Raw genomic sequence first — 26,877 nt, 5'->3', positions numbered from 1 at the left:
AACACTGTGAAGAGTTTCGATGTCAGTGTTGCTGAGGTAAATTCTCCAAAGCCTTTTAATAAAATCCAAATAGAGCAAAATGGACTGCTTTAAACTGATTACTATGAATGTTCAGGACAGGAGTTGAAAGACAAGACCTAGAGGATATCTTTGGAGTAGAGAAGATAATTTCACAGGCTTTTAAATACAGTTTCTGTGGCTGAGGAAAAGCGGTGTTTGCTGATCCCTTAACATCTTGAGTCTAGAAACTGATCCTGACTACTATTGAAATTCCAGGATACTATATTTTCTTGGTGGTCACAGCTTAAACTTAATAAATTCCTTATGATCAAGTTACTTTGAACAGGTAAGTCTATGATAATTAAGTGTGCCTTAAAATCTGCTATTCCATTAAGTCTGGGATGGTATCTCAAAGAAAAGTAAATTATTGTCTCTAGTTAACATCTTGTCAATCCATATATGCAAGGTAACCCCTAACTCAATTGTTCTAATTCTTTAAAAAATAGATAATTAGTATTTTCAAGGCTAGTGTCTTATCTATAACGTCTCTGGGTTAGGGGAGAGTCCGACAGCTCATGCTTCTAGTTTAAACATTAAAAAAAGAAATCTTTGGGGAAAACCAAGAACCCAACCAAAAAATGAGCAAAAGATCTGAACAAACAGCTCATCAATGAATTATGTACAGATGGCAAATACACATAAGAAAGGATGCCCAATATCATACATCATCAGGAAATTTCAAATTAAAACAACAATAAGAACTCACAAAATACCTATTAGAATGGCAAAAATCCAAGACAGTGACACTAAACGCTTGCGAGGAGGTGTTGTACAAGAATACTCATTCGTTGCTAGTGGGAGTACAAGATGGTACCACCTCTTGAGAGTTAGGCAGGTTTTTACAAAACTAAGCATATTCTTACTGTATAATCCAGCAATCATGTTCCTTGGTATTTGCCCAAATCAGTTAAAAATCTACATCCTCATAAAAAAATGAACTTGAACTTGTATGTTTATAGTATCTTTCTTTATAATGTCAAAATATGGAATCAATGAAGACGTCCTTCAACAGGAAAATGGGTAAACCATGGTATATCTGTACAATAGAGTATTATTCAGTACTAAAAAATAATCTACCCTGCCACAAAAATACATAGAGGATCCTTAAATGCTTATTACTAAGGGAAAGTAGTAAATCTGAAAAGGCTGCGTGCTGTATAATTTCGACTATCCCATTCTGGAAAAAGCAAAACTAAAATAATCCATGGTTGCCAGGATTTGGGGAGTAGAGAAAAGATAAACTGGGTGAGCACAGAGGATTGTTCAGGGCAGTTAAACTATTTTGCATGATATTATAATGATAGATTCATGTCACTATACGTTTTTCAATACATACAGAATATGTAACACAAAGAATGAACACTAATGTCAACTATGGAGTTTGGATGATAATGATGTGTCCACATTCATTTAACAGCTGTGACAAATGCAGCACTCTGGTTGACTATAGGAATGGCTGAGTGTGTTTTAGGGAGATGAAGTATGTGCAAATTTTCTGTACTCATTGTTCAATTTTGCTGTGAACCTAACACTGCCCTAAAAAAATAAGTTTATCAACTAAAAGTTAAATGAAGTGGCCAGGCACAGTGGCTCACATTTGTTATCCCAGCTCTTTGGGGGGCCAAGGTGGGCAGATGGCTTGAGCCCAGGAGTTCCAGACCAGCCTGGGCAACATAATAACACCCTGTCTCTACAAAAACAAACAAACAACAACAAAAACACAATTAGCTGAGTATGATGGCATGTGCCTGTAGTCTCAGCTACTCAGGAGGTTGAGGTGGAAGAATCATCTGAGCCTGGAGAGATGGAGGCTGCAGTGAGCTTTGATCATGCCACTGCACTCCAGTCTGAGCAAAAGAGTGAGACCCTTTCTCTCTTTTACACACACACATACATACACACAAAATTAAATGAAGAAAGTCTTTGGGTCAATGAAAGAGCTCAATGAATCAATCATCTTCACACATTTCCAACATCATTCCATATTTTCAAATTGGTAATATGCACAAAGGGAGCTTCTTGAACTCTCACTGCACACCTTGCATAATAGAAGTTGTGTGTGATACTGCAATTTGATCAAGGTTTGAACTCGGTGAATCTGAGTTCAAACCCCAGCTTTGTAACCTACTACCTAAGTAACTTTGTGCTTGATGCATACGTTTTTTAGTCTTCAGATCTGTAGTTTCATGAGATTTCTATAAAGTTTAAGTGAGATAATGTATTTGATATTTTTAGTATAGTTCTTGGTATATGCACTCAAAAATATTAAGTGTTATTATTATTGAGAGGATAGAGAAAATGGAAGCTGGACATAGTACACATTTGTGCATATATCCTTCCTCCCACTCATACACACACACACATGCATGCACACACACACACACACACACACCTTTCAGTGCAGGTTTTAATATGTGACAAGTGAACTCATATTTTTCATGTTTAGGACAAATCTCTCATATTTCTTTGAAATGGGTGGTTCCCATATGTAAGTTTATTCATTAAAAACATTTATCTTTTCTTTTTGGGCTACATACTGGAGTCAGATATAACCTGCATAAGACCTTTGCTGTAGAATATTAGCATTTTTTAACTATTTAAAAACAGCTTTATTGAAATAGAATTCATGTATCATTACATTCATCCATTCAAAAATGGACAATTCAGTACTTTTTAGCATATTCACAGAGTTGTACAACTGTTGCCAGAATCCATTTGAGAACACTTTTATTCAGTTTGGCACCAAGTCCTCTACAGCCCAAAGCAAACACTAAGGTGCTCTATGTGTTTGTAGATTTACCTACTCTGGACATTACATATAAAGGAAATCATAAAATATATAGTCTTTTGTAACTGGCTTCTTTAGCATGTTCTTCAAATGTCATCACGTTTTAGTATGTTTCAGTACTTCATTCTTTTTTATTGGCATGTAATACTTTATTTTATAAATATATGACATTTTATTTACCATTCATCAGTTGAGTGATAATCAGTTTGGTGTTTGAGCTATTTCCACATTTTAGTTATTATGAAAAATGCTGTTATGACCATTGCGAATATAATACACATTTCACCTGTAACACATATATATCAATATTATAGTTTACATATCTAATTGCTAGAAATCCCTTTTTAAAATTAATTGAGGTGCAACATGGTTCAGTGACTTGCTTGAGGTTACTGAGCTAGAACACTGGGAGCTGGTGTATAAACCTATGCTCTCTGGATTTGAATCTAGCCAGTCCCATGCTAGAATTCGTACTGTAAACCAATATGCCATGTCATTTCTCTCATGAATGTATATCATCCTTGTAGGCTCTATTTTTAATGGCTCAGAAGGAAGATTTTCTTTTAAATTGAAACTTGTTTAAATCATTCTTTTATTTAAGTGTTTGTTTCACTTATTTCTAGTGCTAGGTGATGTTGAAGAGCTAAAATCCTGACTTCAAGTCAAAGAACATTTAATTTCTGTTATGGTTTCAATCAGTGATTCTTAACTGGGAGCAATTTTGACCCCAGGGGATATTTGGCAATGTCTGCTGAGATTTTTGGTTGTCAAGACTGAAAATCAATACTGCTTAATATCCTATCATGCATGGGACAGTCCCCACAACAAATAATTGTCTGGCCCCAAATGTCAACAGTTTCAAAGCTGAGAACTCTGATCTAGATTCTATATTATGTGCTGGGGACCAAAGATGAAAAAGATGTTTTTATATACTCCGTCTTAAATGAACTCACAAATGTTTAGTTTCCCTCCTCCCAGTCTTTTTAGTAGGTAAGTAAATGAGAGTTAGAACATGTGTAATGTACCTTCGCCATTAGCAGAAAAGGAGGGACTGGTAACTAACTAGAGTAGGGAGGGTCAGGGGTGATTTCAGCTAAAAAGGAACTTTTTGGCTGGGATCATAGAATAAGTAGGGTTTCTCTAGGTCTCCGAATCAAAACTTACTCAACCACAATAAAAAGTTCATAATAGAGGCAGAAGCCAAACACCCAAGAATCAGAGGAGAGAGGAAGTCACCACAAGGTTAACATTGGTGGGGTAGATGAGATTTTAACCAGGTTCTGAAGGGTAGGTGGAATTTTGACATAGTACATCTAATAAAAAATTAGGCTTGGCACGTTGGCTCACACCTGTAATCCCAACACTTTAAGTGGCTGTAGTGGGAGGATCACTGAAGCCCAGAAGTTTGAGACCAGCTTGGGCAACATAATGACATCCCATCTCTACAAAAAAATTTAAACTCGTCAAGCACGGTGGCACACGCTGGTAGTCTCACCTACTCAGGAGACTCCTGCTGAAGTGGGAGGATTGCTTGAGCCTAGAAGGTCGAGGCTTCAGTGAGCTGTGATTTTGCCACTATACTCCATTGAACCATGTTGCACCTCAATGTTCTCATCTTAAAATGAGGATATAAATACTTCCTACCTCAACAAGACTGTGCAAAGATCATGAGGTAAGATACGTAAGGTTACTGGAACAGGGACCGACAAGTATCACTTATTATTCAGCAAATTGAATATCTACTATATACCAGGCGTTTTACAAGTAGTAGGGAACAAAAAGTTCAAGCCCTCATGGAGCTTTAATTCCAAGATACAAGAAGAGTAGAGAGTTATACATTGTAAGTGACAGAATGACAGAGCAGCGACTGAGGTCCCATGAGGAGTTGTCCTAGGAAATAGCTAAAGGCAAAAGGGTCTTATAGGGAACTGTTCTGAAGCCAGAGCACACTTGATGTGTTTAAGCTGTAGCAAAGAGCACAGTGAATACTGAACAATGTATTGTGTTTTCAAGAAGAAAAATGTAAAATTGGAAATTCTCTTTGAGGAAAAAAAAAAATCTAAGCAAATTTTAAAATACTACAAAACATGCCAAAAATTTAACAAATGTTTTGTTTGGGTAATGAGACTTTGAGTGATGCATTCTCTTTTTTTCTTTTCTGTAATACCCAAGTTTTCTGAATATATATTATAGTACTGCAGTGTTTCTAAAAAATCAAAAAGGCTTTACCAGTGAAAATACTTGTAAATAAAAGATAATTTTGATTTAAAAAAAATTAATTGAGATAGGGATGCTAAGTTACCTACCTGCAATCATTCAAAAACTTCTAACTAGTGATCAGTGTGCTCTATATGTGACAGTAAAATAAATAGCCACTTTGTTTTTGCTAATATCTAGTCTCCAATTTCCATAGAAATGGAGGCTAAAATCTATACTTCTCGTTATCCTTTGCAGCTAATCGGGACCATGTAAGTAAGTTTTAACCAACAGATGTGCATGGAAGTGCTTGAAACTTTTAAATCCTGCACTTAAGGAGTATATTTTATTTCCCTTTTCTTCTTCCCTTCTGCTGACTAGAGTGTAGAAGTGACAGTGGGAACGGGAGTAGCCATTTGGGACCAGGAGATGCAGACATTCTGAGAAGTGTCAGAGAACAAACAGAAAGATCATTGATCCCAAATAACATGAAGTTGCCATACCAGCTCTGAGCTGCTTAGTTCGTACTCTGCTATATTGAGTCTTTCTGTTCAACCAGCTGAAACTGTTAATAACTGCTAATAATGAAGGTACATCATCCACAAAAACAGTTTCTGTTCTTCTTGGTAACCTTTCACTATGCAAAAGCTGCTGTGTGTTTTTGACTGTTTGTTTGTTTTGCTTTTTCTTTGTCTTGAGTATTAGCTACTCTAGAAACATTATCTTCAATTTTTTCAATTGGGTTTTATATAATACTCTTCATAGACATCTCACCTTCCTGGACCGTTGTTTATCAATGTTTCTCTGAAATTTTTTGTTTTGAATGGAAATTATACTCTAGATCAAAACTGTGAAAAGTAAAAACAGATGATTCCTCTCAAGATAAGGAGGCAGTTCGATTATGAATCAACTTATCTTTCAATCTCATGTATTTCTTCATATCGTACATACGATAGGATATGTGTACTGACCTGGAGTGATCAAACACAACAATACTCTGAATACTTATTGAGCTTGTGGTGAATTAAATAGGTCTCTCTAGCCTGTACATCCACCAGGGTTTCCTATGTTGCATCAGAAAGATTAATAAATAAAAGACTTCAGAGGCATTTCACGTATGTAAAATTTCATTTTGTTCTTTGTTCACATGGGTCCAACCTGTTAAGTTCAAGAGTTGGTCTTGAGATTTGAACATTGCCCTAGGAAAAGACAGCCTTTTTTTGTTTGTTTTTTACTGCCTTCAGATATTGCTGGAACTAAGAATGAATGTAGAACTACATTGCCAGGGTTGGTCTGCAGAGTAAAGACGGGATGATGTCATAGCTCTCACCTTTTCTTCTCCATTCCTGCCATCACTGGAGCATTTTCTTGCCATAGTTATGGCTTTGGACCTTAGACATAGTGCTTGCTAGTACTCCATATTCTTGGTTTCCACGTGGCTCCTCTTCCTGCCACAGTTCCAAAGGATGGGGTGCTGGCAAGGATGTTATGAGTATAGGGTTATTTCCCTTGAGCCAATTATTATTCTCTTCTGCTTAATTTTAGGTTCCTTTCGAATGTCTCCCTTTCTTTGCTTGTAGGTTTTCCTTGAAAGCCCCTCTGCCAACAGTGTCAAATACTGTCATTTCCAATACATCATTCCCTTTCACTCCTTTATGGGGGAACTAGGGCGAGAGATGGTTAACAACTGTTAGGCTGCAACCATTGAAACTAAAGAAAGCCACTGAAACACTGCTGTGAAGGAGCTTTCACCAGGAGCATGTGTGCAGTGGTGAGCAACTGTAAGCCCTCTTTAGCTCTTAATTACCCCCACACAAAGGGCAGTGTTTGCTCCTCATACACATGGGATTTACCCGCCTACTTTTCATTAGTGTTAATGGGGGTCTCTATGTATAAATCCTCTTTCCTTCTCCCAGTATCAATGGTGGAATAGATGCCAAAAGAGCTTTCTGCTTTTTCGCTTACTGATTGGTTTCAGATGAAACACAAAAGCAAATCTCTGAGCTCGAGCCCACTCGTCCTCCACACACTGCACTCCAGGCGCTATTAACACTCCTGAGACTTCTTTTCTCATTTGCTGTCTCAGGAGTGGCCAGAAACGATTGCCCCATTGTGTCCCCACACCCCCTCCAAAGCCCTTGAAAATCGCTTTTCTTTTTTCTCACATCGACTTGACTTATTCTATTCCTCTTGATACAAGTAGATCAGCATAAGGATCAAAAACCAAAAGTACACAAAAATACAAATTTCTCCTTCTTACATCCCACACACTCAGTTTCAACTTCCTTCATGTCCTCCAGGGACCCAATTCCATTTCAGTGTCCTACCTCACCTGAGCCTGTTTGCTGGAGAGTGAGGTCATCTTGCTGGTGTATTCATTTCCCCTCATCTATCCTTGAACTTTTCAGGATCCTCATATTTATATCTTAATTAGTTTCAGGATTTCTGGAATCTCCAAATCCTCACACAAATATTTAGCTCTCAGCTTAACAGCACATTATTTATTAGTAGGTAGGAACTGGCCAAGTTTCCATTAGTGACATACAGAGTTCTCTTCGTTGCTTTTCATGTTGGTCCTAAAGCACACATCCTACTGTAATGACTTTCTTTAATTTTATTGGTTGACTTAAACCTCAGCATACTTATTGATGAAATTTCTCAGCTACCTTGAGTGTAACACAGTGAAAAGAGGGATGTTGGTTTCTCTGGCAGTAGTAAGAGGTTTCAAAATGAGAAAGAAGAAGGTCATACCAAATCAGGACCAAAAGCCCAGAATTTTTATTCTGCTACTGACTGTAAGTGCACAGTTCACATCTGTCGGGATGAGAAAGAAACTGACGAGAAAATGCACATAATGAAGTATTTACGACGCCACCTCCCTTGTCAAATAACAAAAGCAAACATTATTCTCTTTAGTAAAATTATTGAAATCTAGAATGAATGTTCATTGCTTTATACTAGTATACACACACACACACACACACACACACACACTTCATAGTTGGAAAACCTCCCCTTGAGCCAAAATTACATTTTATTTTAAAGCTGGTTTTGCTTAAAGGATCTGATAAAACCAGATTAAAATTTTCAGAGATCTAGTTGCTTATTTCAGCATTAAACCTTTTAAAAAGTTATCTGTAATAATGAATATGCTACTTTCCAGCTTTACCAAACACCATTATGTTATTATTAGTTAATCCTCAAGAACACCCTGATATTCAGAATTACTGTTCCATTTTTAATAGTAAGAATAGTAAGGGATCTGTATGTTTTCTTGAGTCCCACTGACACACATCTTTTGTCACAAATCTATGATGTTTTCCTTCGGGATACCTGCTAATTTTAGTTATTTTCCAAATATTCCCTCTGCTCCATCTCTGACTCCATTCTTTAGCCACAAAATCATGGAATAAGTAAAAATATCAAGACAAAATAAAAACGTTAAGGACAAAGGAACATCAAAAATATTGTCTTTCTCCATATCCCGGAAACTCCTTCCTCCTCCCAGATACAGGCTTAATATGGCATGTATGGTGGCATGTATGGTGGGAATGTGGCATGTATGGACACAGGCTTAATATGTGGCATGTATGGTGGGAATTGTCCTCATTGAGGTTAAGAGATCTGGAAGGGGAAGGACTATTGCTCCTTTGGAAGCTGTCAGTATAGACATCATTAGATTTATGTTTATAAGGGATAGGTTCTTGACATTAGGTATGGCTTTAAGATACTTTGGTTATCTGTTAATTCCTCATGTTCCAAGACTATAGAATCTTTGTATTCATTAATTTTTCTAAGAATCCAACATATTCAAGGAAGTAATATCTGATTTACTGATGAAAGTCATTTGACTAGTTTCAAGGAATTCTGAGAGTGAGCGTGAAACTCTGTCCACCTTTCCAGGAGCGCCACAATGGCTTGCTAAGGAGGAACAAATGGTCTTGCTGATGAGATATGAAGTGCTTGATACATTTTCCACCAGTGGGAGCTACTTCGAAAGATGAAGTGAGGCACTTGGGGAGGAGACTCCAAGCTTGACTCAACATACGAGGGTAAGGGATATCATTTATTGCTCCTAATGTGGAACCAGTGGGGACAGGGGTTTTGAGGGACTGTAGACATGGAACAATCTGGCTGATTATATAACAGTGATAAATGCCTTAACAAAGCATGCATCTGAATTAGAAATGAAATAATTTGAAAGTCAATGCAGCATAGACTTTAAATTGCTTTTGGCCTACATGCTTAATACACTTGCACACTTGCATAATAATTAAACCTGGGAGTTAAGTTCTTAGAGAGCAAAGCGATCACTCTTCCTGGACAGGAAGGAAACCTGTAATCCTTATATCCACACAGGTCTAAAAAAGTGGGTAAACTGAAAGATGCCCTTGTGTCTTAAAAAGGCTGAAGCTTATGTGTATGTGTGGAGGGAGCGGGAGTGAGTATATGTTGGCTTATAAGTAAAATTACCTATCCACACAAGCTTCTCATTCATCTATGGAAATGATTAATGTCTAGGGGCCAAGGATTTGCACTTCTGCAGCTTGAGCAGACTTGGTTTGATTGGATGTAGGTTCAGTGGCCATTGTTCTCTGCATAATGAGAAGAGACCTTGCATATTAAAGGTTTACCCACATTCCTTTTGTTGCCTCTGTTGACACCCTCTAAGGATTGTTATGAGAACTAAGTGAAATGAAGAATGAAGGTAAAACTCAGCACAACACAATAGTCTGCATCAAGTGAAAGTGCTCAGTTAATGGTAGTTGCTGGGACATTCATCAACATCATGAATAACCATAATAAATAGACATCTAGAGCCGTGAATGGACTTGCTCAAGAGGGCAATTAAATCAGTGGTCCTTGGGCTTGATGTTTTATTTCCTTTGAAAAATATTGTTGAATCCTTATTATGTGTGCTTACTATAAGAAATACAAAGATGAATAAGACAATTTCAACCTCAAAACAATGCATGATTCTGTGAGAGTGAAAAGAGAGGGAACATCTTGTGCATGAATAATAAAGGGAGTAAACCAAAAAGCAGGAGAGAACCGGGATAAGAGAGTGAATGCTGAGCCTATGAGTACACTTGTTCCAATTTCATATTGAAACCTAAAATTGTGCTGCTCCTCCTAAATCATCTCCCAGTGATTTTCTTGCAAAAGTACTAGTTCCCCTGGAGGGACAGAAGGACTGACGCTGTGGCTCATATTAAATCCTGTCCCAGCTCCTGGGTAAAAAGGGGAATTTATCTGAGTTTAGGGTAGTGTTGCTCAAATTATGGTCCAAAGTCTCCTGCCTCACAGATACTCAGAGTGCCTTTTAAATGCAGATCAGTTTCAAAATGTATCTCAATTGAAACTGATCAAATGTGTCTCAGTTAAGATACAGATCAATTGCATCTATTTCTAATCTGAATCTCTTGGGAGTAAAAGCCAGAGTCTACATTTGAAACCATGTCCTCAGGTGATTATTTTACCCACCAAAATTTGCAAATCAATGGGCTGGGGCAAGTGAGAATTGCACTGCCAGTGATTTAAATGAGGGTCTTGGTTAGGTGTGGAGATAATATCTGTGGCCTGTTTTCTATCTCTCTACTGCTAAGCTTAATTAAATGTACAGTAGATATCAGAAAGGGAAAAAGAAAGAATAAATGATGGAAAGAGGTGAGAAACCAAAGAAATTATCCAGGGATGATCTGAGACCTCCCTTCTTCTCAAGGACACATGGTCGTTATGTGTCAAAGATATAGACAGCAAATGCCTAAGCACTTGTGCCTTCCTTCACACCTTCAGCACCCATAGTAGTCATTACTCATAGGTAACCACACTTGCCAGCAGAGCCCTAACATTGTCTCACAATTTGTTCCAACATATCCCTTCATGTAACCACCTTCAATCAATTGGAGTTACCATGGGTGATGAAACCTTCATTCCATACTCGGAAGACACAATTAATCCCTGTTTCCTTAAAAGAAATACATGGGCAAAAAGTCAGTTCTTCTACACGAAGTGTCTTTGGAGGGATTTCTGAGTGTGCTTGCCCTCATTTTCCTTTCATGTACATGGTGTTATAAGACAGATGTGGGGCTGGGTCCTGTTTGGGATCACATATCAGGAAAATAAAAACATACATTCTGAGGCTATCAGGCTCAGAGTGAACTCTGGGGTAGGAAAGAATTCTGTGGATGGTTAAGGTGCCTCTCCTGCTAAATCTTGGTGAAAAATACTCAGTGTAAGGTAGTGGTCAAAAGACAGGTTTTGCTACCCAGCAGCTGAGTCACTTCAGTGACTTTCTTACAGCATGGAGGATAGGCAAGCTCAGATGCTTCCTTTTCAGCCTCCTCATCTGTGAAATGAAGGTGATAACACCAACTACTTCCTTTATAAATTGAGTGAATTAAATGAAAGAGGGCATAGTGTCTACCAGATGAATGCTAGTGACTATTAATTTATGTAGATAAACCTACTTGGGCTTCTTTTCTACATTAGATGTTGAAGCTGGTTGTGGCAACTTACATTTGTAATTCCAGCACTTTGGGAGGCTGAGACAAGAGGAGTGCTTGAGCCCAAGAGTTCAAGACCAGCCTGAACAACAGAGTGATGCCTCATCTCTACTAAAAAGAAAAAAATGTAAATTAGCTGGTGTGGTGGTGCATGCCTGCAGTCCCCATAACTGGGGAGGATGAGGAGGGAGGATCACTGAGGCCTGGGATTTCGAGGCTGCAGTAAGCTATGATCGTGTCACTGCACTCCAGTCTGATTGGCAGAGCGAGACCCTGACTCATAAAAAGAAAAAGGTTGAGACCCTGAAGACAAATTAGGATATTGCGTTAAACAAACAAACAAACACAAAACAAAAACCACTTGGTATTATTTTTAGCAAAAGAATCTTATTGGACTCATATATAATCCCATGCCATTCGTCAGAGTGAGAAAGCCCAAATATTACTAGAGTTCAAATCCAAGTAAAAGGAAAATATGGTTTCCCTGCTGAGATCTCTAGATTATCCTAGAAGGTTTTAGATTAAATGGCTGTGACCAAGGGAGGTGGCTGAGTGACAATGTCCAACAGAAATAACTAACTATATGTAGAGAAAATGCCGTGAAAAGAATTCGTACATCTTTTCAGCAATACAGTAAAAGACAGGTAAGAAAGTTGTAATTCTGACTCTTTGGCTCTCCTGGCATTAGTGGCTTAAGAGGCTAACACTGTCCTAGACTTTTCTTTACAGAATTCCCTGCAATCAATTTCCAGACTTGGAATATGCTATGGCACCTGCTCTACTAGAGTGAGCATCTACTGGCTCTCTTCTGCTTTGTTTTGGGAAAGTAATGAACTGTTGGTTATAAACAGTTGAAAACAAATATCAGAAGGTCATTGTGCTGCTAAACTTTGATATATTGAGAAATGTGAACTTTAGCGGGACTTCTAAAGTACTGTCATGCAGGAGGCGGTAGAATAAGTGGATTCATCTATCACTGGTGAAAACATGGTACAGCATCACTGCTTGAAGGTTGAGCATGAAAATACTCAACCCTGATTAAACGACCATAATTCCTCAAGTCTGGGACATGGTTGGCAGACATAGGAAGCTGGGGCCTTAAAATATAAATTGTTGGAATTTATAATGCACTGTCAATCTGTCAGGGAAAAGCAGCATTGGAGTGTCTCTAAATTCACACTATTGAATAATTATTTAAACATTTTCAAGAGCCAATTTGCAAATGCATTGCAAAAATATGAAAAAAAATTCATATTTTTTTTCTTCTTTCAAAGAAATATAATGGGCAGTTTGCATAGAATGGCAATGCTTAGCGTTTCTTTAAAATTCATGCCTGCTTTGTTAGCTTAGGTGACTTGTTACTAGTATTTTAAAGTATGGATTTTGTAGTTGGGATAATTAGGGATGCTGAACAGTAGAATTGTTCTTGAAATTTCAAATAGTTACACTGCAGAAATGAAAAATTGCTGGTGAATGCATTTATTTTCTTTGATGAAGAAGCCTTCTACAGATAAACTGCACCATTTCAGTTATTTCAAAGAACAGAAGAATATGCACCTAATTTATTGGAGCAAGAAACCAAGCACATGTCTGGCACCCAGAACTGAGGCTTGAGTTAGGCTTGGAACTATCTGGGGTCACATCCCTAGAAATAAAGGTTATGTAGTTTCCTTTCTCTTTTGGACTAGTTGGCATATGTACATAGGAGTAGTTAATAAATACTAGGAAAGAAGAGATTTATTAAGACTCTTAAGAGTGTAAACCAATGAATTGCTGATGAGGATTTGAAAGGAAGTTGTACAGATCTAAGACATGTTGTCTGGTCAAAGTAATAAGTCTTTATTTAGTTCTCTTTACATGCCTTGCTCAGCATCATGGAAGATAGAACAATGGGAAGATTCTTTCAAGTAGCTTAACATCTGGAGAGAGAAAACTCAAGCCAATAAGCACTCGGTATGTATAACTGTATGTATATGATTGTTTCAGGAAGCAAAGGGGGTCACATGTATTCTAGAAAGAAAGATAGTAATATTGGTTCAGTAGTTGGGGAAGGCTCAGTGGAGTAGGCTGGGCATTGGAAAAACCTTGAATGATGAGGACAATTTTTGAAGTTGAAGAGAACATTCTCAAAAGTAGCTAGAGTAAAATGCTTGATTTAACTCCTGAGGCTGGAGGAGGGAGTTCAAAGAGGAGTTTCATGAAAGATTAGAGAAGTTACAGGATAGAATGCTGAGAGTCTTTCTGGATTTGCTCTACATTTTATCATATTCTGTAACTTCCATTAATCCATTAGCCCTTAATGTGCATTTTCCTCTAGTTACTCTTTTCTTCGCAGAGGACCTGATGTGTGTGTGTGGTCTCACCATAACTCCCTCTACACAGTTGTACAAGGGTTCCATCTAATCCCTGTTCCTTTAAGAGCCACTCGGAAGAGGATGGACTTTCTCCTCATCACACTCTGTACATGTGTCTCCCTCTTCTTTCTCTCACCATATTATGCACCCAGGGAGTCATAACCATCTTTACATACTATAAAGCACCTAACATAATGCTTTGATTTAATAAGTACAGACTAAATGCCAGTTGGTGTGAATTTCCAGTTCTCAATCTTTCTGCAAATAGGAGAAAAGTTACATAATGCTCAGTGGACAAAGCTGGAAGTGAACGCCTTCTTCTTCAGGATTGAGCAGATGAGTGTTGCTAGATATTAGAACCCCTTGAAGACTGGATCTGTCTTATTCATTGCTGTGTTCCCAGTGTCTTTTTGCAATACCTGGCACAAAGAAAGTGTTGAGAATGTTTGGTGAATGAATCAGTGAATAATCATAAGAGGCACAATGCTATTCATACACTGCATGGAGCTCATTAGTGTGTCTTCTCTGCATCTCTTAGCACTATCTGGCTTTACTAGGTTCAAACAGGGGATTTTATTGAGAACAGTCAAAACCTACCCAGATAGGGTGTACACAACTCCAGGCCATTCTTCCTCTGCCTTTTCTTCCCATGGGGGCAGTTACTCATAGAGAAAGCTATAAAAGGGTAAGCTGCTATGGAAGTTGACAGACGGAAACTTTATTCCAGATCTTTATTCTAAGAATCAAAAGGACATGTCTTCTAGACACAAGAATACATAACAACAGTCAGGATCTTTCTTTTATCTTTAAGTCAAAATGACTGAGATTTGCCTATAAGCTAGGCAAAATTCTGGCTATGGCTTCAGTACTGTCCTTAACCTGAACATTCTACTACTACAAATAGCATATTATCTGTATTTTCTGTGGGTTTCCACATAACAGATTTTCAGAGGTATGTAATTCACTTTTTCTGAAAATACTTACCTTCTGTTTGGGATTTTAAGTGAAAATAGATTCCATGATTAATGCAGAAATATGACACTAAGGTGTTTCCTGTAAAAAGCAAACAAAAATACTGTTTTTGAGTTTCTAAACGATATGCCAATGGAGGTCACAAATCTCATTTGGACCAGTTATCCCCATTTGCATGATGAACTCTAGAGAAATTTAATGCTAAATGAATCATGATCATAAAAATCAGAATTGTAATCATATTGAAGAGAGTATTTAACTTCAAAAGTTAAGTTTGTTGTATGCATTAAGAACTCTGAATACCTATAAATTATGTATATTCTTCTCACTATTTATTTTGTGGGTCTGCTTTGGCACTTTTGGACACAGGACTTGTGCCATATCTCACTGCGTATTGACAAAGCAAGAAGACTTCTCCTCAGAATGTGGATGCCCATGTGCTCCCACAAAGGAACAGGCGATATAGCAGAGTTAGCAGGTGCGAGTATTCGGCCTGGTTTTGTTAAACTGAATCCACATAGGGCATTCTTTCAATGTGGGGATATATCTCACTAGTTCAAAGTGATTCATTAGCACAAAGAAATAGCAGAGTGGGAGAGTTCTCAGAGCCTTTGGCAAGCATGTTAAAGCAGGCCCATGACAGATGAACTCAATGAACTAACAGCTTAAGTAGCAGTTGGGAACCGGGAGTGCTGAGAAATGAATGGGCTGACCTTATAACAGTGAGCAAAACTTCATGACTAGAAAACACAAACTTTTGGGCCCTTATGGGAGCATGTATCCCATTATGTAGCGTTTGAGGGGAGGAGATGGGGGCTATACAGTTTTACATGCCATTAATTAAACTTAGCATAGAGAGGCCACTGATGTCTACCTTACTGCCTGATTAACATACTGGGTCAAGAGCGTTAGATATTTACCGACTGTTTTTGCATCAGAAACCATAAGGGAAATGGCCCCTCAGAATTACATCTGTAATTCATGGACTAAATCAGAAGCTGTGCATGAAGGCTGACATTGCTATGCATTCCCTTCACTTATTCAAGTGGGAGCTAGCCATGCATAAGGAAGGTCACATCAGACTGTGTGATTCCATTTTTGTTTGTGTTTTCAACATATTTTGGATATCCCGAGGCATGGCTAAGGACACTGGGGGAGAATGGGAAACGTAGGTTAAATTAAAGGAGGCTGATTTATTTAGTGGATCTTTCAAAGAGCTGCAAGCATCTAATTAGACAAAAACAAATTATTAGATTATGTAAAGATGTCTTATAGGCACCACTATCAGATTAAATCGTAAACACACACATGCAATGTATTTGTTTTTATATATATTTATATTTAGTATAGCTATAACATTAGCCATGGTGGTATTTATTTTGCCCAAGTATTTGTATTTACCTCCAATTTTTTATCACACTATATAAGCTGTGGGCTTTTTGAATAATTGCCTTTTATATCTTCAAATATATGTATACTATGATTTTTAAAATCAATATATTGATTCCAATATACAATTTTTCTGAACTAAATGGTAAACTATGATGTTTTGAAAGGTTCCTTACAAACAGTTAACAATTTTAGCAAGCCATTAATATAAATTAAGTGGACAAATGAAAATAGCTTTTTATATTACTATGGAGTTTCTATTTTCAAACTCAAAGTATTAAAATGGGGATTGTAAGTCACCCATGAGGACTGTGTAACTAATCAGTTTTACAATTAGACAGAAGCTCAAAACTATTCTTTTCTAAGCACTGAAGAGCAGCCTGCCAATCTCACTAAGTAATTGGGGGCTGAACAAATCCCTTGCCAATATTGGGGTGATGTGGCTGGCAGATGGCTGATCAGAGACTGAAATAAAATGTAGATGGAAGAACATGAAAAAAAAAAGCACTATCCAGCACTATCTCTTACTGGCGCTCCAACTCTCTTCTGAATGTATTTTAGTTCAATTAGTCTGAAAAGGTAAAAACTATCCCTTTCTAATAACTTAAGTCCAAATTTTAAAGTGCATACAAACTGAAAGTGACCTGCTTTTAATAACAGCTTTCAGTCTGTTGAGCATTTTCATGCCTAGGTGGGGCAATAAGATTCCAGAAAAGATAAATATTATGTGGGTCGGTGGGCTGGTTTTTATTGCCTTGTATATTATAAGGTAATATAAAATAAGATACGTGCAATATGAAATAAGATATGTGCATGCATTAAAAAGACTGTTCATCCACTGGTGATTGTTAGGTGTGCAACTTCGCCTCATGTGTAACATGAGTCTTCATTTATACCAATTTTCGGACACATCAGCCTGATCTTGCCTCATTTTATTTCAATGCTATTACCCTCCTTCATAGGCGTATGTTTGCAAGACTGCACTCTATGCCTATATTCTGGGACCATGACACTTTCCATTTTCCTTCCAACCTGATGTCACGTACTCATTCAATCTAAAACCCTCACTTTACCTCCACCATAGCTAAAATCCTTCTCAGTCTGTTTTCATCAGCCTGTAGGCACAGGGAAGATGTACATGCCCAAGCCATCACAACAGACCAAAGGCTGTTGATTGATCACATGGAATTGGGTACACATTCAAAGATGTCTCTACAACTGCCCACGCTGGTTAAATGTGGGTAAATTATGCACATCTGCAAGCCAGCTGTTGCCTTCAGCTCGATCGCATTCAATGTAAAAAGCCCAGGAGGTCAAGGAAAAGAGCTTTTCAGTTCTCTGCTGTATGTACACATGGTGGTGCAGGTGGACCCTTGCCCAGTCCAAGTGTCAGAATGCCGAGACGGAATTGTGGACACATTGACCCTTCTTCTTATTGTTTTCATCTGCATTATGTATTCATGGAGTTGCACCTATTAGTTAAGACAAGTACCCTAGAAACAGGAAGCCTTTGTTCTTTTTCCTAGCAGCTGAAAATTACCAAGTAGAGCTAGAAAATATTCCTAGATTCTTTGTTTATTTCTTTATTTATATTTGTATAAAATGTAGTGTGCTTCCTGAAACAGAAGGATGACAGTAATTGGTTTGCAAAGGACTTGGTCAATTGTGTTTGTTTAAAAAGATGAGAGGAATTCAAAATGAGATTATTCCTTGTGAGGATAACATTCACCTTTGACTTTCATTCTGATGTGGCCCCTGGAGAAAATATCAATCAAAATGGAAAAATAGAGAAGAATTAAAGTCAAGGAGAACCTCAGATAAAATATGTGGGAGTTGGTAAGAAAAATGTTACTGGTATTAGTAACAATCTAAGAGTTTCTTTAGCGGGGTCAAGAATAATCTGAAAGGAGCAAAGACAAATTTCTTTAGCAAGACAAGAGATCAGAATGAATGAGTAAATCAGGCATTAATGAGCAGATTGAGAGTTCCTTTGGGATGTTGGAATTGAAGACTTTCCTCCCAAGTCTCAGTTTCAGTTGCTTATATGAAATGCTTTAACAGGCACAGGCAAGAAGCAAACTGTATGGTTACTTGCTCTCATCTTTCTTATTCGTGTTTTCTTCAGAGCCCAATTAAGGCATGTGCACCTATAGGCAAGGAGGTAAAAGTGATTCTTTCCCAAATACTGAGTTTCCTATTTCTAGGCCTTTCCTTTATTTTAATTTCTCCCATTACTTTTTTTTCCCCACCAACATGCTCAATTTTTTCAAAAGAAAGGAAAAGAATATAATTCAATTGCCCTATAAAGTTTATTATTGTATTTTCTTCCAGGAACAATTACACTTTAATTACAAAAAGAAAAATTCCTACCAAAATCGGCACTTTGGGAATTTCCCTACCAAAATCGGGAAATTTCAGGTATGCTGGTGGGCATATTTGGGGGCTTTGTGACATGTTTTGAGTCACTCCACATATCACCTCTCTACTCTCTTAAATATAAGGCTAGCCAGTGCCTATATGGGTCTCTGGGCATCTCCTTTAAAGTGGCATGTCTCATTACCTATTCATAAGGCATGCATCATGGTTATGAGACAGACAAACAAGAATACAAAAGCAGGTTTAGAGAAGGAACTGTCGGCCGGGCGCGGTGGCTCAAGCCTGTAATCCCAGCACTTTGGGAGGCCGAGACGTGCGGATCACGAGGTCAGGAGATCGAGACCATCCTGGCTAACACGGTGAAACTCCGTCTCTACTAAAAATACAAAAAACTAGCCGGGCGAGGTGGCGGGCGCCTGTAGTCCCAGCTACTCCGGAGGCTGAGGCAGGAGAATGGCGTAAAACCCGGGAGGCGGAGCTTGCAGTGAGCTGAGATCCGGCCAGTGCACTCCAGCCCGGACGAAAGAGCAAGACTCCGTCTCAAAAAAAAAAAAAAAAGAGAAGGAACTGTCTTAGTCAATTTTCTGTGGCTTACAAGAAAATACCTGGAACAGAATAATTTATAAAGAAAAATATTTATTTCTTATTTGTATGGAATCTGAGAAGTCCAAGGTTGAGGAGTCCTGTCTGGTGAGAACTCTCTTGCTGGTGGGAAGTGTCTGAAGAGTTCGGGGGTGATGCAGGGTATTGCAAGAATAGGGCTGAGTGGACTAACATGCTGTTTCCCATCCCTCTTCCTCTTCTTATAAAGCTACCATTTCCCCTCCCATGATAAGTCGTTAATCCATTAACTCACACATAGATTAATCCATTCATAAACACAGAGCTCTCACGACTCAATCACCTCTTTAAGGTCCCACCTCTCCATACTGGCACTTTGGGGATGAAGTTGCAGCATAAGGTTTGGAGATGACATTCATACCACAGCAGAAAGGAAAAGGTTTCCATAACATTTTGACTACAGACACTCTCTCTTAAAGAAGTCTTGTTATACCTAAGTAATATTTGTTGGATCCTTTGAGGAGAGAGAAACAGCTTGAATTATCAATATGCTTTCCCAGTTTGCTTTATAAAACCAAGTGGCTATTCTCTCGTTAGTGAAAATCATAAACCTCTGCACACTTATGTCCCTGTAGGCATTGACGTTTTGCTTTTCTCTTATCCCTTATTTCCTCCTTGATTCTATGAGACTTGTTATGGGTAATGCTTGCTCCATAGAAGTTTTAATCGAACAACTTTCTCATTTTAATTTGCCTCTAGATAATAGTTTGCTTTCTTAATTAATGCTGTAAAAACACACATTATGATCTTTATCTGAAAGATGTTTTGATTAACACCAGTATCTATGGTTTTGGTTGACTAAAGTACTCTTTTCCGCCTGCAGAGAAGCTGTGCTCGGTTAAGCAGCTGCTTCATTTCACCCCAGAGGTTGCTGCATTTTGCTAACTGTAAAAATAATGCTTATTTATGATACAATTTGTAAGGAGTGCTTCATACCAATTGAAATAAAATTCCTGCCCACCCCCCACTCATCCGCCCATTTTCTGAGAAAGAAAAACATCTCTCTCTCACTCTGGCTCTTCCTTTTTGCTCTTTCTCATTCAGTTTCTCCCTTCCTCGCAAATGCAGTCTCCGTGTTTGTATAACTTCACCTAGTAGAAGGCCTATGAGCACTCTTGAAAAACCACTCATCATCATAATGATAATGAGAATGGTGGCAATTTATTGAGCAATTCTTGTGTGCTTGGTTTTATTATAAGGTTTTTACATGGCATTGTATCAATTGTTTTCACAACAGTCCTATAAAGTATAAAATATTATTATTCCCCTTGTATAGGGGAAACCAGCTGAGGTTCAGAGAGGTTATACAGCAACTAAGCAAAAGAACAGCTGCACTGTGCCTGCTATGAATCCATTCATTTTTTGGATTGAAATTAAGCATTCTTGTTCAGTACATGGCTACTAGTCACTTGAAGTAACAGACACTAACAAATATTAACCAATGTCCATATAGTAGTCAGAGTTTTTGTTCTAAAGTGCAAATTGGATCATGACACTCTCCCACTTAAAATTATTCAGTTGACCCCAGTTTCCTTCAAAATAAAGTTCACTTTTGTTGTGTATCCTGTCTTCATGGTCTGATTCTAGCTTAGAATCTGGATTCCATCTCTCCTCATCCCTACTCCACTTAAGTCAGCCTTATTGCCAGGGCCTTTATGTACTTCCCTTTTGTCTGTTTGCAATATACTTCTTTCCCTACCCAGCCTGGATCCTACTCCTCTTGGAGTCTCAACTCGGACAATTCTACTTCTGGATGGCCTTCTTGACAGTCTCAGCCTCCCCCGTTTGGTTCTCTCTTCATGCTCTTGCAATCCCAAGCTTGCACATCTCTTTATTTGCTTACTGGATTTTCCCCTCTTACTGAACAAAAAGATCCTGGGGAAAGGAGCAGCTCCTTCCTCATTATGTTCCCATCCACTAAGTGCCTGTCATTGAGTGACAATAAAAAAAAAAAAAAATGCTTGACAAATAAACAGAGAATTAAGACTGACCCTAAATAATACCCAGGGACAAATTTAAGAGTTTACATATGTTAATGCTTATCCCTTCAAACGTATCTATAGGAAAATGATTTCTGTCTCCTTATAAGTCAGTGCATAGTGGTTGGTTTAGGGATGGCATGAGAACAAAACCTGGCAAAAGAACTAGGTGAATTTGGCTAGAACTGTTGGGAACTCTCCGGAAGAACTATTCTTCCTGAGAGTTCTACAGAAAACTTTTTCTGTAAAGAACTAGGTTGTAAATACTTTTTGCTTTCTTAAGGCAGTGAGCTGAAGAAATATAGATCTGGATCTGTTGACGTGATCCAAATCAAAAAGCCTAGTCAAAAAGAAAACACATATATAAAAATATGTATCAAAAAGAAAAAACATATATAAAATATATATATTTATAAAATATGTATGATATATAATATATAAATATATATAATGTATATACATATAAAATTGCCCAAGTCAATCTATGTTGGGGTTCTACAACTTTCTGCTGAAATAATCTTGACTAACACCCTGCTTTGGTTTATGCTTTCATAACTCTTACCTATTCCGCACTTCTGTCAATCATTAAATGTTCACCTTAGTTATTCTGAAATGTAAGTGTGACCATGCAACTTCCCTTCCTAAAGTGCCTCAGTGATCCCTCATGACTTTTCAGTGACTGCTTTACTGTTGAATAGAACCCTGATCTGCCTATCTAGTCCCATTTAATGTTACCTCCTCATGGGCCACAGTTCTAACTCTATGCTTGACATTCGCTATACATAACATAATGTTTCACTCTTCCAGGGCTTGGCAGATACACATTACTCTCTGTCTGAGTAGCACTCTTATCCGGCCTTGTGAACGTGTGTTCTTACATTAAGACCCTGATGAAATGCCATCACTTCCCTATACCTCCACAGTTAGTGGCTTCATCTTTTTCTCTCATGGAAAACTTAAACCTGTTTCTTCTGGCGTTCGTTGCACTGCATGGTAATTGTTTAATCCTGTGACTTTCTGTCTGCGGAACATTTGATCTTAGAGTTAGTTATGATGTCTTGTTCATCTTTATAAACAGAATGTATAACATATTCTTGAAACACAGTAAGTACTTAGTAATTATATAGAGAATGAATAAGTGAATGCATCAAGTGAGGTGCTGTTCTTTTTATTTTAGTATCAATATAAAGCAGGGGACAACTTTACAGAAAAAGGGAAGTTTTTCTGTAAAGGACTAGATAGTAAATACTTTTGGCTTGCAGGCCATACCATCTCTGTCACACTCTCGACTCTGCATTGAAGAGCGAAAGCACCGTGGACAATTAACAAAACAAATGGGTGCAGCTGTGCTCCAAGAAAACTTCATTTATAAATTGGGTAACAGGCTAGATTTGCCCCTGGGCTTTAGTTTGCCAGCCGCTATTATAAGGGAAAGAGACAGTTTACAGTTCTAAAACCAAATGTAAATATATTTTGAAAGAGAGGTCCCTGCATGAAATAGACAGGGGGTGCCTAGATTTTAGGATAATTGTGTTGAAGTCCCTATCTTTGAGATATACAAGCTCTGATTTGCAACCTCTTTAAAATGACATTTAAAACTCTATGTTCCAAAAGCTCCATTACATTTTATTAAAATCTATCTGGTCACATAATCAATAAATGCTTATTGAAAACCTAATCATACTTTCTTATTTGAAGACATTTAAAATAAAATGTTCGAATTTAACATTGAATATGCTCTCTGTGAATAGAAAATGTATTTCACTATAAAAGTCAGTGAATACCTAGGTTTCTTTTTGAGAAATACAGAGCACCTTTTATTTTTCTTTTTCAATCAAATGTCATTTTTCAAACTTTTTTTTCCTTAAACTCTTTCCAAAACCCAATGAGAGCTCTCTAATGTAAAAGTATCATGCTTAGAAAGGGTTCCATTTTGCAGATAAAATGAGAAGAACAACTATTATAGTTTTATATTTAAAAAATCATTCAATAGTGGAATATTTGATGGTTTCCAATCATGAGTCTTTCTAAGCATTGAAAGTTAGAAGCACTGAGCTTGGAAGGAGATGGAAAAACTCACATTGGAAGGCTATACATAAGCAAACATATGGAAATCATTTAATTATTTGGAGGTCATCTTTTGGACAGTGTCTGTTGGGCCCAGCTGGAGCTTAATGCAAAAGCCCCAAAGCTCTAGCTGTACCCTCCATTCCCTTCAGTATATTTCACCAAAAAGCCACACAAATCTGCATCCTAATTAGGTTAAGCTTTGGACTCTATTTGCCCAAGTTAACAGGCACTTTTACGCAGATATGATATTGTCATGGCTGCATCCCTACATCCCGTTTCTCTCCCTCTCTCTCTCTCTCTCTGTCTCTCTCTCTCTCTCTGTCTGTGTGTGTGCATGTGTGAGTGTTTCTTAATGCCAAATTACACATATTGTGCTTTTGGTTTGGTTTTATTTCTATTTGTTCAGCTTGCTAGATACATGATGGAATTTTGGATGCTAGGTTTTATAAAAACATCATCAGATTCCAGTGGTCTTTTGTAGGAAGTTTATAACTTCTATTTTCTAAGTTTTAAAGAGACTTGGTATCAGTACATGAAAGCACTTTGAAGGCTATACTGGCACATATACAGAAACATCATTTGAAAGAGTAGAATTCATAAAATATGGGCAATTTGGATCACAGAGTTAATCCACTTTTAAGGTCTCTAAGTTAAATGTCATTTTTCTATAGTCCAGATAGAGATACCCTGTATCAGCCAGGGTTCCTTGGAGAACAAAAACCAAAGTATATATTGTACATACATGTACATACACACATATGTACATATCACAGTATTTATATAATATGATAATGTTATATATAATGTAATAATATAATCTGTATGCATGTATATACTATATGTGAATGGAGATAGATAAATGGGTAGCTAGATAGACAGAAGAGATTTATTTTTGAAGAGATTGGTTTATGTGATTGTGAAACCTGGCAAGTCTGGAGCCCATAGGGCAGGCTGGGAACTCGGGGCAAAGATTAAACCCAGACTGCTATTAGCATAATATGGCATCAAGATCAGGATATCACGGATGTGGTTACAACACACTTTGTTAAGACCTCAGAAAGAGTTAAAGCAGTGCCTTTTAGACCCTTTTGATAAGATGAAAATGCTGTGGTTTTACCATACCACCCCTGACTCTTAGCTCAGGTAGAGAGCCTTTATTGCACAGAATTCTGGGCATGACTTTGGGACAATGGAATGAAGCTCAATAAAATTTTATAGAAAACCAATAAAATGGTTTTATTTTAAAGAGTTTCATCAGTGGAATTATCATTATCTTGAACTAAAATGAAAAGAAGCATTTAGACCTTCAATCTCTCATTAGGAAAACTATTCATTGCAAACTCATGCCATGTCTCATGAAAAAGGAAGCACCACTCAAAGATCAGGTACAAGAGCAATAAACAATCACGTATGGGAAGTAAAGTGGGCTCTAATCAAGGAAGTGGCTGTCTGTGTTGGTCTTGATTTCAGAATCCTTACGGCACATTACCTGCAATGTACCTTCCATTTTCTCCCTTTTTGAATAAAAGAGTCTACAGTGGCTCTTCTGTCCCCGGTTTATAATGGTAACTCGATGTTAGGAGAAGCAGTGGGGGTAATTTGTCCCTTTACTTCCTTGTTTATAGGTCTTTGAATTGAGAGCAGCCACTCCTGAGGGGTCTTGTCATCACCCGAACTTTGTCTTCAAGCCTGATGGTACAACTGGGTGAGAATTTGGAAGTCTTGGAATAGGATGTGTACATTTTGCTCATGGGAGGAATATGAGTAATTTGTGGCCAGGGCCAGACTATAGTGGATTAAAGACAGCCATTTATTCATTATGAGTCTCCTCCATAAAAGGTGGACTTTATTGTCTATCCTCTTTAATATGTGCTTGCCTGGTGATTGGTTCACCAAATGATGGCAATGGAAGTGACACTGTGCCATTCCCAGGACTAAGCCTGTTACATTCATGAGACCAAGCACATAAGCACTAGATGTTGGAGAGGACCTTCTGTCTAACAGGGTGGTTTTCTTTTAATACTACAGCTTCAGTGAGAGGAACGAACCTGGCGTTCTGTGAAGGAGGAAGACATGTGTTCTGCCCAGCAGTCTGATCAGAGATTCAACACATATTTATTGAAAAATCTACTGTGTTCCAGACACGTTTCTGAATAGTTGTATAACTCATGTTTGCATCAGACTGCCCTTGTATTTACATACAGTCAATATCTGCAAATTCAAAGTAAAAAAATAGTAAAATATTCATATTAAAAGATTTGGAACTGATATTTATTCTGTTAACTGAACATGAAATTTGTTTTATGAGCTTGGCTTATAATATCATGGTGTAAAAACAGCCCAAGGTTACATAAAACCACCCTGTTAGCAGTTAAAAAGGAATGCATTGCAATAATCAGAATACGAAAAACAGCAGAAATATTTACCACTACATACTTGAGGAAAATTCATCACAACCAACATGAGAAGCTTTCAATTGATAAGTTATAATACAAGAGATCATTTTATTCATGAAAAATAGAAAATTCTCAAAGTTTCAATTTAGTGGCTGTGTAGAAATCAATTCTCATTTAACATTGACAAGTAAAATGTGCTTTGTGTTTGCCTCGCACAAAGTAAAGTAGCGTGAGGTTATGAAAAAGACAAAATATAGTTTGGCAAAAACTGAACGGGGTAAAAGTGAGAACATAGAATAAAATTTTAGAATATTTGTCAATGATAGTATAAATATATTACCTAGTACTGTGCTAGATATTTTACCTAAACTGTATTAATTTTCTCAATTATTTTCACAATTACTGTAAGCAAGTAAGCACTATGATTAACTTTACATCTGCAGATAAAAAAACTGAAGCATTAAACATCTTCTGAATTTCCCAAGTTGGTGTTTCAGTTGCTTATTGCTTTATCAACCAAGAAATGGAACAGTACCTCTGCTCACAAGATACACATAAATGTTAAAGACCCATGAAGAATTGTCTCCCAACAGCCTGAACCATCACATGAGAGCACAGTTTGACTGCTCTCATGGAGAAACCACATGGAAGGATCACGTGGAGAAGAAACGTTTTGAAAACACATACAGAAGAAAAGACATCCAGCCATCTTAGCATCCCAGAGACCTGTAGAACTATTCAGCTGAGCTCACTGAAACCACAGAACCATGAGAGATGATAAAATGTTTGTTATATGAGGCAACTACATTTCGAAGTGTAATTTCCCTAAAATATTGAGTAATGTTTCCTTGTATGAATTTACTACATTTTTAAAAAACATCTTTTCCCTTTAGAAATTGAAAGCAACATCGGAGAAGATGAAATGCATGACTTCAAAGATTCCGTGGTTTTTCAAATTCTAATTGTGCTTGAGCACTGAATGTAGTAAAGTAGTAAAGAGTCCTAGACTGAAAGTTGAGAGATTTGAGTTTTATTTTCTACTCTGTCAAAAGTTATCTGATGACCTCAAGCAAGGAAGATTCACATTTTAGATTTAAGTTTTTAAGTTCAATGAGAAATTGAACTATAAAGTGAGAAATTTGGTCTCAATTTGAAGCTTTTCTGGAGCTA

General features: G+C 37.5%; 1 long non-coding RNA gene across 1 annotated transcript; it reads left to right on the top strand.

Moving 5' to 3' along the window:
* Positions 1-26,477, top strand: LOC117071142. The gene is made up of 4 exons (XR_004432154.1): positions 1-346; positions 5,262-5,316; positions 8,948-9,096; positions 26,151-26,477. It is a non-coding gene; the product is annotated as an uncharacterized LOC117071142 (long non-coding RNA).
* The last annotated feature ends 400 nt before the right edge of the window (positions 26,478-26,877 follow it).

Source organism: Trachypithecus francoisi, unplaced genomic scaffold (genome assembly GCF_009764315.1).
Source record: "Trachypithecus francoisi isolate TF-2019V2 unplaced genomic scaffold, Tfra_2.0 Lachesis_group3, whole genome shotgun sequence".
In the NCBI taxonomy this organism is placed as follows: Eukaryota; Metazoa; Chordata; class Mammalia; order Primates; family Cercopithecidae; genus Trachypithecus; species Trachypithecus francoisi.
The sequence above is the reverse complement of the archived record's forward strand: the minus strand, read 5'-3'. Positions and strand labels throughout refer to the sequence as shown.